Here is an 18,617-nt window from a genome sequence, read left to right as displayed (position 1 = left end):
ACAAGATCCCTTCTAAATTAGCACAGATATCAATACCATCAGGTATAGAGAAAGTGGATGCAAGGGCTTTCCAGACAGAGTGAGTAGGAGAAGGAAAGACAGGGAATACACTTAACGATAAATTACCAATTATGAGTATGGATAGGAGGCTATACGGTCCAAATCCACCTTCAAACAGTAGAACAAAAATTCAATACCATATGGCCATGGAAATTGTATTCACATGTATAAAATGTGTATTATTTTTTAAAAAAGCAGAGTTGAACAGTTTTACAAGTCTAGCATCAGCAATGGTATTATATATCTAAATCTCAGTTAAATGGAACCTAGTGCACACTAAAGTGGGCTCTGACTAGGTAGACTTATAAACTAGGAAGCAGCTCAAATAAAACATCTTCCTGAGCTCCCATACACTTCATAACCCTAAGGCAGTCCTGGAATCTGACAAAGGCTCAGAAGACTCTCCTTGCCATGAATATCATCAAAACCTTTAAAACAGTGTTTCTCAAACTTTAGCATTCACCACAATCATCTGGATAGCTTGTTAAAACACAGATTACTGAGTTTGATCACCAGTTTCTGATCCAGTAAATCTGGAGAGGGATTGTGAATTTGCATTTCTAGGAAATTCCCAAGTAATGTTGGACATTCTGAAAACCCTGATCTAAACTCAAACCTTCACTCTTAAAAATACTATAAACTTTATTTATGCCTAACATGAAATACACTGAACTTCTAAAATTTGTAAATCTTTAAGATCCTCAGGCTTCAAATAACTTTCCAAGATAGTTAATGACAAGCTAGTGTATCCCAAAGTTCAGAGAGCAACTCAAGCACTATCTCCTCTGCTTGGAGCTCTCCAAGGTTCTGATAGCCTACAAGTGTAGCAGTTTTCCACGTTGCACCAAGAGATCAGGAATGTTGATACAGCCTGGACTCTTGACTTTGATTCTCTGAGATTTCCTACAATTATAAGACTTGGCCAGAGACCTTACTTACACTCCCTCCCCAATGTACAAATAAAGGAAGTGAAGTGCAGAAGAATCCAAAGCCACCTTCTACAAGATTACATAGTAATCCAAGTCCCTCTACTGACTAATTTATTCTAAGTGAAGTTCAAGGTTAACACAGTAATGTGCCACATAACGACATTTCAGGCAACAATGGACCACATATACAATGGTGGTCCCATAACATTAATACCATATAGCCTAGGTGTGTAGTAGGCTATAGTATTTAGGTTTGTTAAGTACACTCTGTGAAGCCCGCACAATGACAAAACCGCCTAGTGACACATTTCTCAGAACATGTCCCCATTGTTAAATGATGCATGACTTCACTATAAACAGGATTATTCTTAGTCTTTTTGCTCACTAGCTAACTAACTACATTCCTCTCCCATTTTGAAGAATTCACATTTATATAAATAAGCATTACCAGCCAAAAGTAACAGCAATGACGACAACTGTGGGAACCAAAGACCACAAGAATAAGTGGATACGAGAATGAGTGGTAAGTGGACTCTCTGAACCTTTCAGGGAGAGATTTCATCATTAGAAAGGGGATAGAGCCTAATGATATTAGACAGAACCTAAGGGATGTGATAGTGATTAAAAGAAAAAACCCAGGTGTATAAAGATAATGATCCTTTTAGTCTCCAATTTTGCTTTTTCTTTGCCACCTTCAAATTTTTCCTTTTTTTTTAAAGATTGGCACCTGAGCTAATATCTGTTGCCAACCTTATTTTTTTTTCTTCCTCTTATTCTCTCCAAAGCCCCCCAGTACATAGTTGTATATTCTAGTTGTAGGTCCTTCTAGTTGCGCTATGTGGGACGCTGCCTTAGCATGGCCTGATGAGTGGTGCTATGTCCACACCCAGGATCCAAACCGGTGAAACCCTGAGCCACCGAAGCAGAGTGTGTGAACTTAACCACTCAGCCACGGGCTGGCACCCCTCCTTTTTGTTTTTTAACAACCCAATAGACAACAGTAACAGTTCAGGAGAGAAAAATGCTAATGGCTCTCAAACTTATGAAAAGACATTCAATCTCATTCACAATAAGAAACCCAAATTAAAACCACACTGAGAGAAATCAGAGTAAAGGCTAGATTTTAGTTAATAATAATGTACCAATATCAGTTTCTTAGTTTTGACACAGTTGCCACAGTAATGCATGATGATAACAGAGGGAACTGAAACTGGATGAGAAGTATACAGGAACACTCTATATTACCTTTGCGACTTTTCTGTAAATCTAAAACTTTTCCAAAATAAAAGGTTTATTTAAAAAAATACTACACTCAGGTATATCATCTCACCTAACAGACTGGAAAAATTCAAAAGGAGATTTTGACCAGGCTATGGGGAAACAGGCACTCTCATAGACTGCTAGTGGAAGTACAAAATGGACAACTCCTGTAGAAGGCAATTTGGCAATTTCGGTAAGAAATAGATATAATTGCACCTTTATGAAATTCCGTATGTTCATAGTTATTCACTGTAGCACTACTTGTAATATAGAAGACTGGAAACAATCCAAGTTTCCTGCTATGGGAAACTAGATAATAAACTGGCACATCCAAACGCAATGGACTACTATCCAGCAGTAAAAAAAGAATGAGGACATACTCTACATGCTGATATGGGATAATTTCCAGACTATACGCTTATCAGAAAAAAAAAAAAAAGCAACGTGCCAAAAAGTACATATAGTATGCTAACTTTTGTGTAGGAGGTGGTATAAACTATAAATTCCTATGTGCCTGAATTTGCCTAACAAAACCCAAAAAGAATACAAGGACTAATAAAAGTGGTTACTTATAGGAAGAGGGTGACTGGAGTGGAGGGTGGACAGTGATGAGCTTGTTTTTACCTTCTTTTTATTTTGGAATCATCTGAATGCATTATCTATTTAAAAATAAAATCATGTTACTTTGTGAATCTAAAACCAATTTTACGTTTTAAAAAAATATTCCGGGTCAGCAATCCCTATGTACTATCAGACTCTCTACCACTTTCTGTCCAAATCTTGTATCTTACCTATTTATTCTCAACCAATCATTCAACAAATAGAGAATGAGAGTAAAAAGCTTCATTTAAATATCTGGGTGCAGGTAGTATTTTAACTTAAGCAGTACAAACTAATTCTACATTACATATTATATACACAAGAATATACATTCTAGTAATACCTAATAGTGGAAAATAATAAATAAGTCATATCTCTATAGCCTACTACAAGGTCAGGAACTTGAGAAATTAAATAACAGTATTCTTATAAACAGATTTGTTTTAATGTTAGCAAAGTATTAAATGGACAAGGAAATAAACTCGTGTCACTTAACGACAGAGATATGTTCTGAGAAATGCATCATCAGGTGATTCTGTCATTGTGTGAACATCATAGAGTGCACTTACACAAACCTAGATGGTATAGCCTACTGCACACCTAGGCTATATGGTCCTAATCATATGGGACCACTGTCATACATGTGGTCTGTCGTTGACCAAAATATCATCATGCAACACATGACTATTTACAGAAAATCTAAGAAAGATTTGAAATAGGAATCCTAATAGATCTAAAAAAATCCAAACATATAAAACATAAATTGGAGGGTAATGAATAATTTCCTTTACTAAAGAGTCTCTTGGCTAAAGAAAACTTCACCAAATGTTCTTTTCAAAAACAAGCCCTACTGAGGACATAAAACACTTCATTTAAAAACATACATTTTAGATTTCAAAACATATTACATTTCCACAATAATCAAATCCATGTGGACAGAAGACATATAGACCAATGGAACAAAGAGCTAAGAAATACACCCTCATATTTATGACCAAATGATCAAAAAGGGTGCCAAGACTACACAATGGAGAAAGGATAGTCTGCTCAACAAATGGATTTGGGAAAATTAGAAATCCACATGCAAAAGAATAAAGATGGACCCTGATCTTACATCATACACAAATATTAACTCAAAATAAATTAAAGACCTAAACATAAGACCCGTAACTATAAAACTCCTAGAAGAAGAAAAAGCGGAAAAGCTTCATGACATTGGGTTTGGCTATGATTTCTTGGATACGACATCAACAGCACAGGCAACAAAAACAAAAATAAATGGGACTGTGTCAAACTTAAAAACTTCTGTATAGGAAAGGAAACAAGAGAGTAAAACGGTAACCTACAGAATGGGAGAAAATATTTGCAAATCATATATCTGATAAGGGATTAAATATCCAGAGCATATGCAGAACTCCTACATCTTAAGAACAAAAAAATCCTTAATCCGAATAAAAAAATGGGCTAAGGACTTGAATAGACATTTCTCCAAAGAAGACAAACAAATAACCAAGAAGCATATGAAAAGATGCTCAACATAACTAATCATTAGGGAATTACAAATCAAAAGTACAATGAGATATCACCTCACCCTCATTAGGATGGCCATTACAAAAAAAAAAAACCTCAAAAAACAAAACAATTACACTTGTAGGTATGAATGTGGAGAAATTGGAACCTCTGTGCACTGTTGTCAGGATGGTAAAATAGTGCAGCCACTGTGGCAAACAGTATGGAGGTTCCTCAAAAATTAAAAATAGAACTACCATGTGATCCAGCAATCACACTTCTGGGAATATATTCTAAAGAACTGAAAAGAAGATCTCAAAGAGATAAGTGAATATTCATGTTCACTGCAATATTATTTACAACAGGCAAGATGTGGAAGCAACCTAAATGTCCATCAAAAGATGAATGGATAAACAAAATTATTATTTATAATACACTGAAATATTATTCAGCCTTAAAAAAGTAGGAAATGTTGTCATATTCTACAACATGGATAAATCCTGGAGGATATCACGCTAAGTGAAATAAGTCAATCACAAAAAGACATATATCACATGATTCCACTTATATGAGGTAGCTAAAGTAGTCACAGAAACAAAAAGTACAACAGTGGTTGCCAGGGGTTTGGGGGAGGGTGTAACAGGGAGTTGTTCAATGGGTATAGAGTTTCGGTCATGCAAAATGAAAAAGTTCTAGAGATCTGTAGTACAACAATGTGCATACTGTTAACAATACTGTTATGTACACTTAAAAATAGTTAAGAGAGAACATTTGTTATGTGGTTTTTATCACAATAAAACAATAACAACAAAACCCCATTGTAACCTGAATCAAGTCATCAGGAAACAGGCAAAACCAAATTGAGGAGCAGTCTACAAAATAATTGGCCTGTACTCAAAAATGTTGGTCCACAAAGCACCAAAAGACTTAGAAATAGCCCAAGAGATGTGACAAGTGAATGCAACACATCATCTGGAGTTTTCCTTCACTATAAAGAATATTATTGGGACAATTATTAAAATATAAATGAGGTGAACAAATTGGATAATTGTATTATATCACTGGAAATTTACTGATTTTGATAACTATGCTGTGGTTACGAAAGAGAATGTATTTTTAAGAAACAAACATTAAAGTACTCAGAGATAAATGAGCATGACATCTGTAACTTACTCTAAAAAGGTTCAGAACAAAAATAATATGGAGGAGGAAAGTGAGAGAGAGGACTGAGAGAGAGTGTGGGAGTAAGGAGAAAGAGAGAGGGAAAGAGAGAGAAAGCAAGTATTATGAAATGTTAACAGCTAGGGAATCATAGAAAAGGGCATACAGTCATGCATCGCTTAACAACAGGGATACATTCTGAGAAATGAGTTGTTAGGTGATTTCGTTGTTGTGCAAACATCATGGAGTGTACTTAAATAAACCCAGATAGTATAGCCTACTACATACCTAGGCTATATGGTACTAATTTTATGGGACCACTGTCATATATGCAGTCCATCGTTGACAGAAACGTTGTTATATGGCACATGACTGTATATATATGTATATGTGTATATGTGTGTGTGTGCATTTAAGTGCAACTTTCTCAGAACCCATCTCCTGTATTCTAACATAAATCCAAGCCAGTTCTAAGATATAGATGCCTAAAATAGCTGTTCCCAAAAATTAAATTCTATATTCCTTATGGATCAGAAAATTCATAAATATTTCAATTTGCTTATTTCAATGCCATATATCAGGTATTACCAGAACAGGGCCAGACAAAGAAATCAAAGAGATAGTAATCAAAGAGATGAAAAAATAACTGTCTAATAAAGTAATACAATTAATTATAATATAAAGTGGTTAGATGCCTCATGAAGAGGGGGTAAATTTGCAGCTAGCAACTCACTACCTATATATAATCTTATTCCTCTGGTGCCATCCATGTTCTCTTCAAAACAACCTATCTGACATAATTCCAGATCCTTCAGCAATAAGATTTCTGAATTCCCAATATAACATCTTGGCCAACAGTTCCTGATTCAATAACCTTAATGCCTAAAAATTCACTAGAGTTGTGTCCAGAACGAGCAGCCAAGTAACTATCAGCTACTACAGAGAACATGAAATTCTTGACTGAGGCTGAGATAAAAAAAAAAATTATATCATCAAAACTAGGCCCTAAACATAGTAGGCCAACTAACACTGACAAATGAACAAATAAGCTGCAATCAAATATTTTCCAATTCTTAAAAAACTGTGTTAAAAATGTTACATTTCAGAACACAATATAAAACCTACTCAGACCATTTTGCCTTCACTGAGGTGAAGAAAAAAAGTGAGAGTTTAAGGGGCTCTGATGACTCATGAGTAAGCAATGATCTTAAATCCTCAAGGAGTATATCCAAAGAGAAAGCACTTAGGAAACTCTTCTCTGAAACTGCCTTCAAAACAAGATTATAAATGATATAAAACAGTCTAATATTTTGTAGCCAAAATTTTCTCTTAAACCAAAATATCTAAGTAACTGACCACACCTGGCTCTGAAGGGTTTTCCAAAATTAACTAAAGCACAGTTTATTAAAAAGCAATATTTACTACTATTGCAGACATTTAAAAACATAGACAATAAAAAATTCCAAAAGAATAGATTTAACATTTTTTCATATACTTCTGAGAATTAAGAAGACAAAGCCACAGATACAAGCAGTGTTACCAAAAATAGCCCCTCCAAAAAAATTAACAATCTGTTTCAATCAGAAGAAATTTGTTAAGCTATTATATATCAATTTCAATAAAATGAGCAACCAATACAAAACAATGAAGACAATGACACGGTTAAAAATCTAAACACTAAGTGAAAAAAGGTTGAAAACGAAATTATATATGGACTTCCAGTTTCCAGGCAGACAGGAGGCGCTTAGCAGTGGCCACTCCATCCTAACAAGTAGAAGTCAAACAAACTGAAAAATCAACAACTCTTTTACATCCATTAGAGAAGTGAGGTCACAGGGCAAATAGTTGCCCCCAAAACTGAAGAGACAGGCAGGTAAAGACGGAGAATCAGAATCTGCCAGAACAGAAACTCACTAGGAGAAACCTCCCCAGGAACCAGTGCCAAGGTAGGAAAGCTGAATTGTAAGCAACGAATTGCTAGATGCCCAGCATAGCCAAGTACGAGTGATGAAAGCTTCAGGGGGATCCAGTCACAAGGAGGCCCCACAACTTGGTGAGTTTTACCTCAAGGAACTCTACCAGGTCCTCAAAGTGAATATCAGAGAAAAATGCCCTCTTGCTTCAGGCAGGAAGAGGGAAAACAGAGCCATTTTGAAATATTCCAAAGCACTGTTTTTCTCAACAAGGCCTGCACTGAGGAGAAACTGTTCTACCAGAGCTTAAGCTTCCGGGATTTCATCAGAGTCTAAGTGACCTGGGGGAAAGGAAATACCCAACTCCAGCCCCTTCTAGCCATCCTGTCCCACATAAGGTGGGGAGAAAACTGAAAAGCATTGGTGAAGTTCATAGTCCAGGAAGAGGGGCTCACCACAAGACTGAGACCTAATCGTAAGACTACAGAATGTTTCCCTTCCCCTGACACCTTACCACTACCTCACTAAAATCCTATTTCCCTCAGTTACTTTTACCCAGTACACCATGTCCGCTTTTCAACAAAAAATTACAAGGCGTAATAAGATGAAAAAACACAGTGTGAGGAGACTGAACAAAACATCAGGACCAGAAACAGATATGGCAGGAATGTTGGAATTATCAGATTATAAATTTTTTAAAAACTATGATTAACATGGTAAAGTCTTTAAAGGAAAAACTAAAAAAAACATTGTTAACAGAAATGAAAAATGCCTTTGATGGGCTCATTAGTAGACTGGACATGACTGAGGAAAGAATCTCTGGGCTTGACAATATGACAGCAGAAACGTCCAAAACTGAAAAGTAAAGAAAAAAAGAATGAAAAAAATAGAACAGAATATCCAAGAACTGTGGGACAACTACAAAAGATTTAATATACACATAATACAATTAACATAGGGAAAAGACAGAAGGGAATAGCAGCAATATCTGAAGTAATAATAACTGAGAATTTCCCCCAAATTAATGTCAGACAACAAACGACAGATTCAGGAAGCTCAGACAACACCAAGGAGAGAAAACGTCAAAGGTAAAAAGGAAAATCTTACCTAAAGAGAGGAACAAAGATAATTTTATTCAATTCTCCTGAGAAACCACAGAAGCAAGAAGAGAGTGGAGTAAAATAAGTGTTGAAAGAAAAATACCCACCAAACTAAAATTCTGTACCCTATGATGTTATCCTTCAAAGGTGAAGGAAAAATAGATTTTTTCAGACAAAAATTGAGGAAGTCTGTTGCCAGGAGACCTCCCTTACAAGAAATGTTAAAAAATTCTTCAGAGAGAAGGAAAATGATATACATTAGAAACTTTTATCTACATAAAGAAAGGAAGAGCACTGGAGAATGAATAAGTGAAGGTAAGATGAAAACGTTTATTTTTCTTAATTGATCCAACAGATAATAGTTTTACTCAAAATAATAACAGCAACAATGTATTCAATTATGTAGGCTTATGTGTAACTGAAATGAATGACAGCAATGATACAAGGAATAGGAGGGAGAAATTAGAAATATTTTGTTGTTGTAAGATACTTGCACTACCCATAAGTGATATAGTGTTATTTGGAATTGGACTTGGATTATTGGTAAATGTATTGTGCAAACTCTAGGGCAATCACTAAAAAAAGTTAAAAAAAGAGAAGTATAATTGATATACTGAGAAAGGACAGAAAATGAGCAAATAAAATAATCAAAACCACAAAAGGCAGAAAAAGTATGGAAGACAAAAAAAGGAACAAAGAACAAGGGCAACAAAGAGAAAACAGTAACAAACATGGTAGATATTAATTCAACCATATCAATAATCACTTTATATGTCAATGGTCTAAATACATCAATGAAAAGACAGATTGTCAGAGTGGATCAAAAAACAAGACCCCAGGGCTGGCCAGTGGCATAGCAGTTAAGTTCAGATACTCCACTTTGGTGGCCCAGGGTCTGCGGTTTGGATCCCATGTGCGGACCTATACACCACTCATGAAGCCATGTTGTGGCAGGCATCCCCATATAAAGTAGAGGAAGATGGGCACAGATGTTAGCTCAGGGCCAGTCTTCCTCAGCAAAAAAGAGGACTGGTGGCAGATGTCAGCTCAGGGCTAATCTTTCTCAACAACAACAACAAAAAAACAAGACCCCAACTTCTTATCTACCAAAAAACCTCTACTTCAAATATAAAGACACATATAGATTAAAAGCAAAAGAATGGAGAAAGATACACCTAGCTCACGCTAATCAAAAGGAAGCAGGAGTAGAGCTATATTAATTTCACACAGAGCTGACTTTAGAGCAAGGAAAGTTATCAGAGATAAAGAAGGGCACTATATAATGATAAAGGGGTCGATACTACAAGAAGACATAACAACCTTTAATGTGTATGTGCCTAAAAACTCAGCATCAAAGTATGTGAGACAAAAAAACGATAGAGATGCAAGAAGAAACAGATGAATCCTCTATCACAGCTGGAGACTTTAACACCACTCGAACAGAAATGGACAGATCCAGCAGGCGAAAATCAGTTAAGGACATACACAGGTGAATTCAACAGCACCACCAATCAACTGGATATAACAGACATCTATAGTCTACTTTATCCAACAATAGCAGATTACACATTCTTTTCAATCTCACATGGAACACTGACCAAGATACCACATTCTGGGCCATAGAAAAACACCTTAACAAATTTAAAAGAATAAAAATCGTACAATATCTGCTCTCAGATCACCATGGAATTAAATTAGAAATCAATAACAGAAAGATAGCTGGAAAATCCAAAAATACTTAGAGATTAAACAATACACATAAAAATTTAAAAATATAACTAAATGAAAATGAAATTGCAACTCATTAAAATCTGTGGGAGGCAATGAAGAGAAATTTATAGCATTGAATGCATGTGCTAGAAAAGAAGATCTAAAATCAAAAATATAAACTTTCACTTTAAGAAACTAGAAAAAGAACAGCAAATTAAATCCAAGGTAAGCAGAAGAAACAAAACAGAAGTCAATGAAACTGAAAACAGGAAATCAATAAGAGAAAAATCAACGAAACCAAAAGCCAGTTGTTGAAAAGATCAATAAAATTAGTAAGTTTCTAGCCAACCTAACTAAGAAAAAAGGAGAGAAAACACAATTAGTATATCAGAAAGGAAAGAAATACGGGACAACACTACTGAATCCACGGACATTAGAAGGATAGTTAAAGAGTATTATGAACAACTCAATGCCCACAAATTTGATAACCTTGATGAAATGGACTAATTCCTTGAAAGACATAATCTGCCAAAACCCACAGAAGAAAGAAATATACAATCTGAATAGGCCTATATCTATTAAAGAAATTGAATCAATAATTACTAATAATCTTCCAAACTATAAACACCAGGCCCAGATGGGTTCACTGGATCCCAGGTGTGGACCTACACACCACTTACCAAGCCATGCTGTGGTGGCATCCTACATACAAAATAGAGGAAGACTAGAACAGACGTTAGCTCAGCAACAATCTTTCTCAAGCAAAAAGGGGAAGATTGGCAACAGATGTTTGCTCAGGGCCAATCTTCCTCATTAAAAAGAAAAGAAAAGAAAAGGCATAAAGATTGGGAAGGGAGAAATTAAACCGCCTTTGTTCACAGATGACATGATCTTCTATGCAGAAAATCCAGAAGAAGTGACAAAAAACTCCTGGAACTAAGTGATTATAGCAAGGTTGCAGAACCAAGATTAATATACAGAAATCAATCACTTTCCTATATACTGAACTGAAAAAGAAGAATCTGAAATTAAAAACAATACCATTTACATTAGCACCCCCAAAAATGAAATACTTAGGTATAAATCTAACAAAATATGTAACATATACATATGAGAAAAACTACAAAACTCTGGTGAAACATATCAAAGAACTACTGAATAAATAGATATTCGTGTTCACTGATAAGGCTCAATATTGTTAACAGTCAGTTTTTCCCAACTTGATCTATAAATTCAATACAATCTCAATCAAAACCCCAGCAAGTTATTTTGTGGATATGGACAAATGAATCCTAAAGTTTGAATGGAGAAGCAAAAGGTCCAAAATAGTCAACAGGATATTGAAGCAGAAGAAAAAAGTCAGAAGACTAACTTCAAGACTTACTATGAAGCTCTACTAATTAAGACAGAGTGCTATTGAGAAAAGAATAGACAAAAAGATCAATGGAACAGAATAGAGAGCCCAGAAATAGACCCATACAAACACAGCACTGATCTTTAACAAAGGAGCAAAGGCAGTTCAATGGAAAAAGAACAGAGTTGAAAAGCAACTTTTCAACAAATGATGCTGTAACAACTGGACATCTATGAAAAAAAAATGGGGGCCGGCCCCATGGCCAAGTTCACCCACTCCACTTCAGCGGCCCAGGGTTTCGCCAGTTCGGATCCTGGGCACGGACATGGCACTGCTCATCAGGCCACAGTGAGGTGGCGTCTCACATGCCACAACTAGAAGGACCCACAACTAAAACATACAACTATATACTGGGGGGATCTGGGGAGTAAAAAAGCAGGAAAAAGAAAAAAGATTGGCAACAGTTGTTAGCTCAGGTGCCAATCTTTAAAAAAAAAAAAAAATGAATCTAGGCACAGACCTTATATCGTTCACAAAAATTAACTCAAAATGGATCACAGAACTAAATGTAAAATACAATCTATAAAGCTACTAGAAGACAATACAGGAGAAAATCCAGATGATCTTATGTTTGGTGATGAGATTTTAGAAAACACCAACAAAAGTGCAATTCACGAGAGAAAAAAATTAAGTTGGACATCATTAAAATTTCAGACTCTTGCTCTATGAAAGATAGTATGAAAAGACAAGCCACAGACAGAGAAAATATTTTCAAAACACATATCTAATAAAGGATTTGTATCCAAAATATACAAAGAACACTTAAAACTCAACAATAAGAAAAACAATCCAATTAAAAAATCTGGACACCTCACCAAGGAAGGTATAAAAATTGCAATTAATCATATAAAAAGGTACTCAGCATCCTAAGTTATTAGGGAACTGCAAGTTAAAATAATGAGACACCATTATACACCTATTAGAATGACTAAAATCCAAAAACTGACAACACCAAACGCTGATGAGGATACAGAGCAACAGGAACACTCATTCACTGCTGGAAGGAATGCAAAATGGTACAGCTACTTTGGAAGTCAGTTTGGCAGTTTCTTACAAAGCTAAACATTGTCTTACCATGAGATGCAGCAATTACACTCCTAGGTATTTATTCAAAGGAGGTGAAAATTCATGTCCAAACAAAAACCTGCAAATATTTAGAACAGTTTTTTTCATAATTGCCCCAAACTGGGGCAACCAAGATGTCCTTCAATAGGTGAATGAATAAACAAACTGTGGTACGTCCATACTATGGAATATTATTCAATGACAAAAAGAAATGAGCTATCAAGGCACAAAAAGACACAGAAGAATCTTAAGTGCACATTGCTAAGTCAAAGAAGCCAGCCTGAAAAACGCATGTACCATATAATTCCACCTATATGACATTTTGGGAAAGGCAAAACTATAAAGAAAGAAATTATAGCAAAAAGACCAGTGGTTGCTAGAGATTTGGGGGGGATGAATAGGTGAAACACAGGCAGTTTTGAGGGTGGTGAAACTATTTTGAGGATAATGTAATGGTGGACCCATGACATGGATATCTTAAAATCTATAAAACTGTACAACACAAACAATGAACAGTAAACTAAACTGTGGACTTCAATTAATGATAAGGTATGACCTGCATTAATTGTAACAAATGTACCACCCTAATGCAAGATATTAATAATAGCGAAAAGCGCGTGTGTGTGTGTGTGTGTGTGTGCGCGCGCGTGCAGGGGATAGCATATGGAAACTCTCTACACTATCTGCTCAATTTTTTGTAAATCTAAAACTGTTTAAAAAAAACCTATTAATCCAATTAAAAAATGGGCAAGGACCTGAACAGACATTTGCCTAAGGAAGATAAATGAATGGCCAACAGGTACAGGAAAAGGTGTTCAGCATCACTAATCATTAGAGAAATGCAAATCAAAACCTCAATGAGTTATCACCTCAGGCCTGTTAGAATGGCTAGCATCAAAAAGACAAGAGATAACAAATGCTGGTGAGAATGTGGAGAAAAGGGAACTCTTGTGCAGTTGTGGGAATGTAAGTTAGTATAGTCATTATGGAAAACAGTAAAGAAACTCCTCAAAAAATTAAAAATAGAACAACATGATCCAGCAATCCCACTTCTGGGAATATATCCAAAGAAAGGAAAAGCTCTATATTAAAGAGATTATCTGCACCCCATGTGCATAGCTGCAGTATTTACAACAGTCAAGACATGGAAACAACCTAAGCGTCCAACTAATGAATAGAAGTAGTTGCGGGCTGTATGTGTGTGTGTGTACACAATGGAACATTATTCAGCCATAAAAAATGAGGAAATCCGAGGGACTGGGCCCGTGGCCGAGTGGTTAAGTTCGTGCGCTCCGCTGCAGGTGGCTCAGTGTTTCGTTGGTTCGAATCCAGGGTGCGGACATGGCAATGCTCATCAAACCACGCTGAGGCAGCGTCCCACATGCCACAACTAGAAGGACCCACAACGAAGAATATACAACTATGTACCAGGGGGCTTTGGGGAGAAAAAGGAAAAAAATAAAATCTTAAAAAAAAAAAAAGAGGAAATCCTAATTTGCGCCATTTGTGACAACACAGATGGAACTTGGGGACATTATGTTAAGTGAATTAAGTTAGATATAGAGACAAATACTCTATGATCTCACTTATATGTGGAATCTAAAAACAAAAAAACAAAACCAAACTCAGAGAAAAAAAGATCAGATTTGTGGTTACCAGCGGTGAGAGGTGGGGGGAGAGGAAATTAGATGAACGTGGTCAAAAGGTACAAACTTCCAGTTATAAGATAAATATGTACTACAGATGTAATGTACAACAAGATGACCATAGTTAATACTGTTATATGACATATATGAAAGTTGTTGAGAGTAAAGTCTAAGTGTTCTCATCACAGGCAAAAAAAAAAATTTTCTAACTATACGAGGTGATGGATGTTAACTAAACTTACAGTGGCAATCATTTCACAATATACGTAAGTCAAATCATTATGCTAGACATCTTAAACTTACACAGTGTCATAAGTCAATTGCATCTCAATAAAACTGGGGGCAGGGGGAGAAGTATGGATTCTGGAACTTGATTGCCTGATTCAAATTCTGGTTCCTCTATTCACAAGGTCTTGAGAATATGCTCCTAAATGTCTCTGTATTTATAACAGACCATTACAACCTCTGTAAAATGAGGAAAATAATTTTACCTACCTCATACGGTTTTCATGGGTATGAAACAAGGTAAAACATAGACTCCTTATAATATTTGGCTCACCACTCAATATGTATTAATTATGAGGTATTAAGGAAAAACACCTAAACATACTTCATTTCCACATTCCACAGCTGGACAATGTCATGTTCAATTCTGTTCTCTGTCTCATCTTCTCATCCAGTCAGTTACAAAATACTGCCTAAATGTGCTCAAAATGCTGCTTTCTAAATCTAGACCTCATTGGTTCTTGCCTAGAGTTTTCCAGATGTGGTTATGGATTTTTGGCACTGAGTTAGATGCTGGTAAAGGGTAGAAACTAATGTGTCAAATAAGAGTGGCTATTCTAAAATTATTTCATTTTATTTTTCAAGCAATCATATGAAGTATGTATTATTTTTTCCCATTCAATAGAAGCATCTGAAGCTCAGATGAGCCAGCTAACTTGACCCAAGTAACACAGTTAATAACTAAAATAAGTACGAGCTGTAATGTCCCATTAATATCAGACTATACACACGTCGTTTCTTAAAACACGCCAGCAGTTAAAACTCCTTAAAGGAAAAAACTCTTAAAGGGTATTTCCTCAGGAAAACTGAAGTTATAAATAAGCCCTGAAAGGACACAGGTATTGGCATCTTACAAACCATATGATATCTCAAAAAGATTATGTAGCTGGATTAAAGAGATTGTAAATGTCTCTAAATTACATTAGACCTTATCTAAGAACAGTTCATTGCACACTAGCTCTTGAAAAAAATAACTATTAATTTTTTTAAAAGCCTACAATCCTATTTTTCCTTGAAATGCAAATTATATTTTACTAATGCAAATTACTAACTTACTAATATATAAATTCATACTTTAGTAATATAACAAAACCACAAATAATCTGAGTCTAAAACTCCTTGTTAAGTAAAGTATAAACAAATAACATCCAGTACTGGCTTGCTTGCTTACAGATTCCTGCTGACTACTGAAGGATATAAAACTAATTCCTTGTAATATTTTACAGCTTTCTAAAATTATTAAAGTTACTTAATCACACGGAAAAATGTTTATGATAATTAAGTAAAAAAAGCAAAAGCTAGAAATACACACAGATATATACACACAGTATAACGCAAATTTGGAAATAAAGTGAAGAAAATACAATTTTTATCTCGGTCAGCTATGTTTGCAAGATGGGATTATTAATGTTTTCTGCAATTAACATTTTCTTTTTCATTATAGACAATAAACCTCGTCTCAAAAAAAAAACCCAAGACAGCCTATTTCCCTAGTTTCTGTCAGAGAAACAGAGGAGACTCTTAAGCCAGTGATGAGAAACAACTATTTTTGAACAAGGTCCAATTTAGGGAGGAAAAAAAGTAGCTTTCTTTAACCTGCATAGAGAAGAGGGTCTCATATTCCTATAATTTTGATGACTTTATTGAAGAATGCCAGTGAGAAAACTATCACCCACTAAATAATATCTTATTCAAAAAGCAACATCGTCACGGAGGCTTTTTATTCTTTCACCTTTTATATCACATCTACTCTCCATTTTTGCCTCCTCTGAACCACCATGTACTGTAACTATGATTTTTTTCTAAACAGATGGAGAAAATAAAGCCCACTTGACCAAGGCCCTATTCACTCCATCCAAAGCCAACTTCACTGTTTGCCAAGCACAGTGCTTATCTGGAGGTTTAGAAATCACTAACTGCCACACACCCTTTCCCAGCTTAGGCCTCCCTCTATCAGGGTTGCAGAATTGACTTTAGAGTTGGACGTGGAGAAAGCCAGGACACCCAGAGGCACCAGAAGAGGTTCTCTAGCTCAGTTACTTCCTAGATCCCAAAGGTCCTGGCTGATCCTTTATTTCGTGTGTGTACACCTGCACACACATGTGGGTTGGAGGAGGATTATTTTTTAAAGGCTCAGCCCATATTGTTGTCCTAGGGGCTTTCCCCTCAATGTCATTGAATTGCTCTTCCTCAAAGGCTTTTAAAAATTGTCTTAAAAGGCCCTTTTAAAAGTTGGATCTTAGGCTTCCCAAATGCTAAAATTCACCTCCTTTCACTGGAGCTCCTCACTACTCTAAGGAAAACTGTAAAATGTGTTTTAATTACTTGTTTTTATTACTCTCACAGTTCCCTTTCCTTCAAGCTTTTCCCTCTTCCCGGTACCTCCCCTCATGCACAGTTCTCCCCCATTCATTAACCTCCTGCTAGGCCAAACCAGAAAAGTGTCATAACAGGTGCTTGCATTTGTCTTTCACGCCCAGGACCCCCTTTTCTATCAGCAACCTATCCTCTATCCTGCAAATTATCTACCAAAAAAAAAAAAGAGAAAGGAATTCTTTACTCCCATTGTTAATTCTATTATCAAACACATTTGAATGGTAATGGATGTCTGTTTACTGTGTATCAGTATTTGCATCTTATAATCCATCGCCAAGAAGCAGTACATCATACTTAAACTTGCATGCTCTAGAGCAAGACGGCCTATAGAGCAAGACGGCCTGAGTTCGAATTCTGACTCTTGCACTTGCAAGCTGCATTACCTTTGGCTATTTATGTAATCTTTCTTTAAAACGGGGGTAAAAATATTAGCTGCCTCCTCGGGTTCCTTTGGGAGTAACTGACTTAACATATATAAAACACTAACAGGAGCCGGGCACAGCAATCAGTAAATGTTAGCTACTTTATTATACCTTTACCCATAACTGTGGAAAGAAAAGTTCAGTCTTCTATTAAAATTTTGGGGAAATAAGCATATAAGAAAATATTTTTATAGGTAGGCAGCTCATGAAATTATATTACTGGGGTAAGATGAGAAGGAAATTTAGTCTTCTATGGTAGACTGGGAGACAGGCAAGATGCTGAAAGGTGCCAAATCTCAAGGCAGTGTGGCGTCACTGAAGAATCTTCCACAGAGATGCTAGGTGCCAGGTGGCTATGCGGAAGGCCTATTTCTGGTAACGCCTATTAACAAACTCAGGTGTGCCGGGTTACATCACAGTATCTTCTCTGTAAGTCCCCACAGGAGAATTCTAAATGCTTCAGTGCCAGGAAATATGCACTGGAATACACACCTTAAAACCAATCTTACTTTTTTGCTTTGTCTATTAATTACAACATGCCTAAAATATGTACCACTATGCATCAAATTTACCTCTATCTGTCTTTATTTTCTCCATAGTTTCTTTATCTATGGTCTTTAATCTATAATGCTGTATTTTACTCAATCACCTCAAATCTCTTTTTTTTTAACAGTGGACATAAATAAATGCACATAGGCCAAAAGGGCACTCTCCTTGTACTTAAACTTCTCTTTCATCTCTCCACTCTGGACTGCAAAATGATTATTTTGCTTTTTCCCCCAAGCACCTGGCATTACTTTAATATTTTCTGAGTTTTGGGGTTCCTCCACCATCCTGAATTAGTAGCTACCCAGATACTGCTCTGCCATTTCAGCCCTAGAGCCCACACTTATGGCCTTATCCAAGGATAGGAGGCTCAGTAAAATCTTGAGAAGAAAGGAAGATCCTTAAAACCAGCTGATCTAAATGCGGGTTGCCCTCAGAGCCTGGCCTTGCTCACTCTCTGTTATCACCCCTCTAACCACCCCAACCTGGGATCTAGCTTTACCCAAAATGTGTTCTCCACAAATCTGATACAATCCACTTATGTACTCATGGCACTGTTTTTCTAGTATTTATTTATTTAGATGTTTGATGTCACTTCATAGGATTTGTGCTCAATTTGAT

The 18,617-nt window shown here is 36.0% G+C and overlaps 1 protein-coding gene across 2 annotated transcripts in view; it reads right to left on the bottom strand.

The window, feature by feature from the left end:
* The window catches only part of EPC2 (enhancer of polycomb homolog 2), a 130,058-nt gene that overhangs the window by 56,342 nt on the left and 55,099 nt on the right, over positions 1-18,617 (bottom strand). The window contains exon 1 of one of the 2 annotated variants that reach the window (XM_070240907.1): positions 14,863-14,931. The exons of the other annotated variant lie outside the window; for it this stretch is intronic. The gene's annotated coding sequence lies outside the window, so the exon portion shown is untranslated. Of the gene's footprint in view, positions 1-14,862; positions 14,932-18,617 lie in introns of those variants that run through there. 2 annotated transcript variants of the gene reach the window in all.

Source organism: Equus caballus, chromosome 18 (assembly GCF_041296265.1).
Source record: "Equus caballus isolate H_3958 breed thoroughbred chromosome 18, TB-T2T, whole genome shotgun sequence".
NCBI lineage: Eukaryota > Metazoa > Chordata > Mammalia > Perissodactyla > Equidae > Equus > Equus caballus.
The sequence above is the reverse complement of the archived record's forward strand: the minus strand, read 5'-3'. Positions and strand labels throughout refer to the sequence as shown.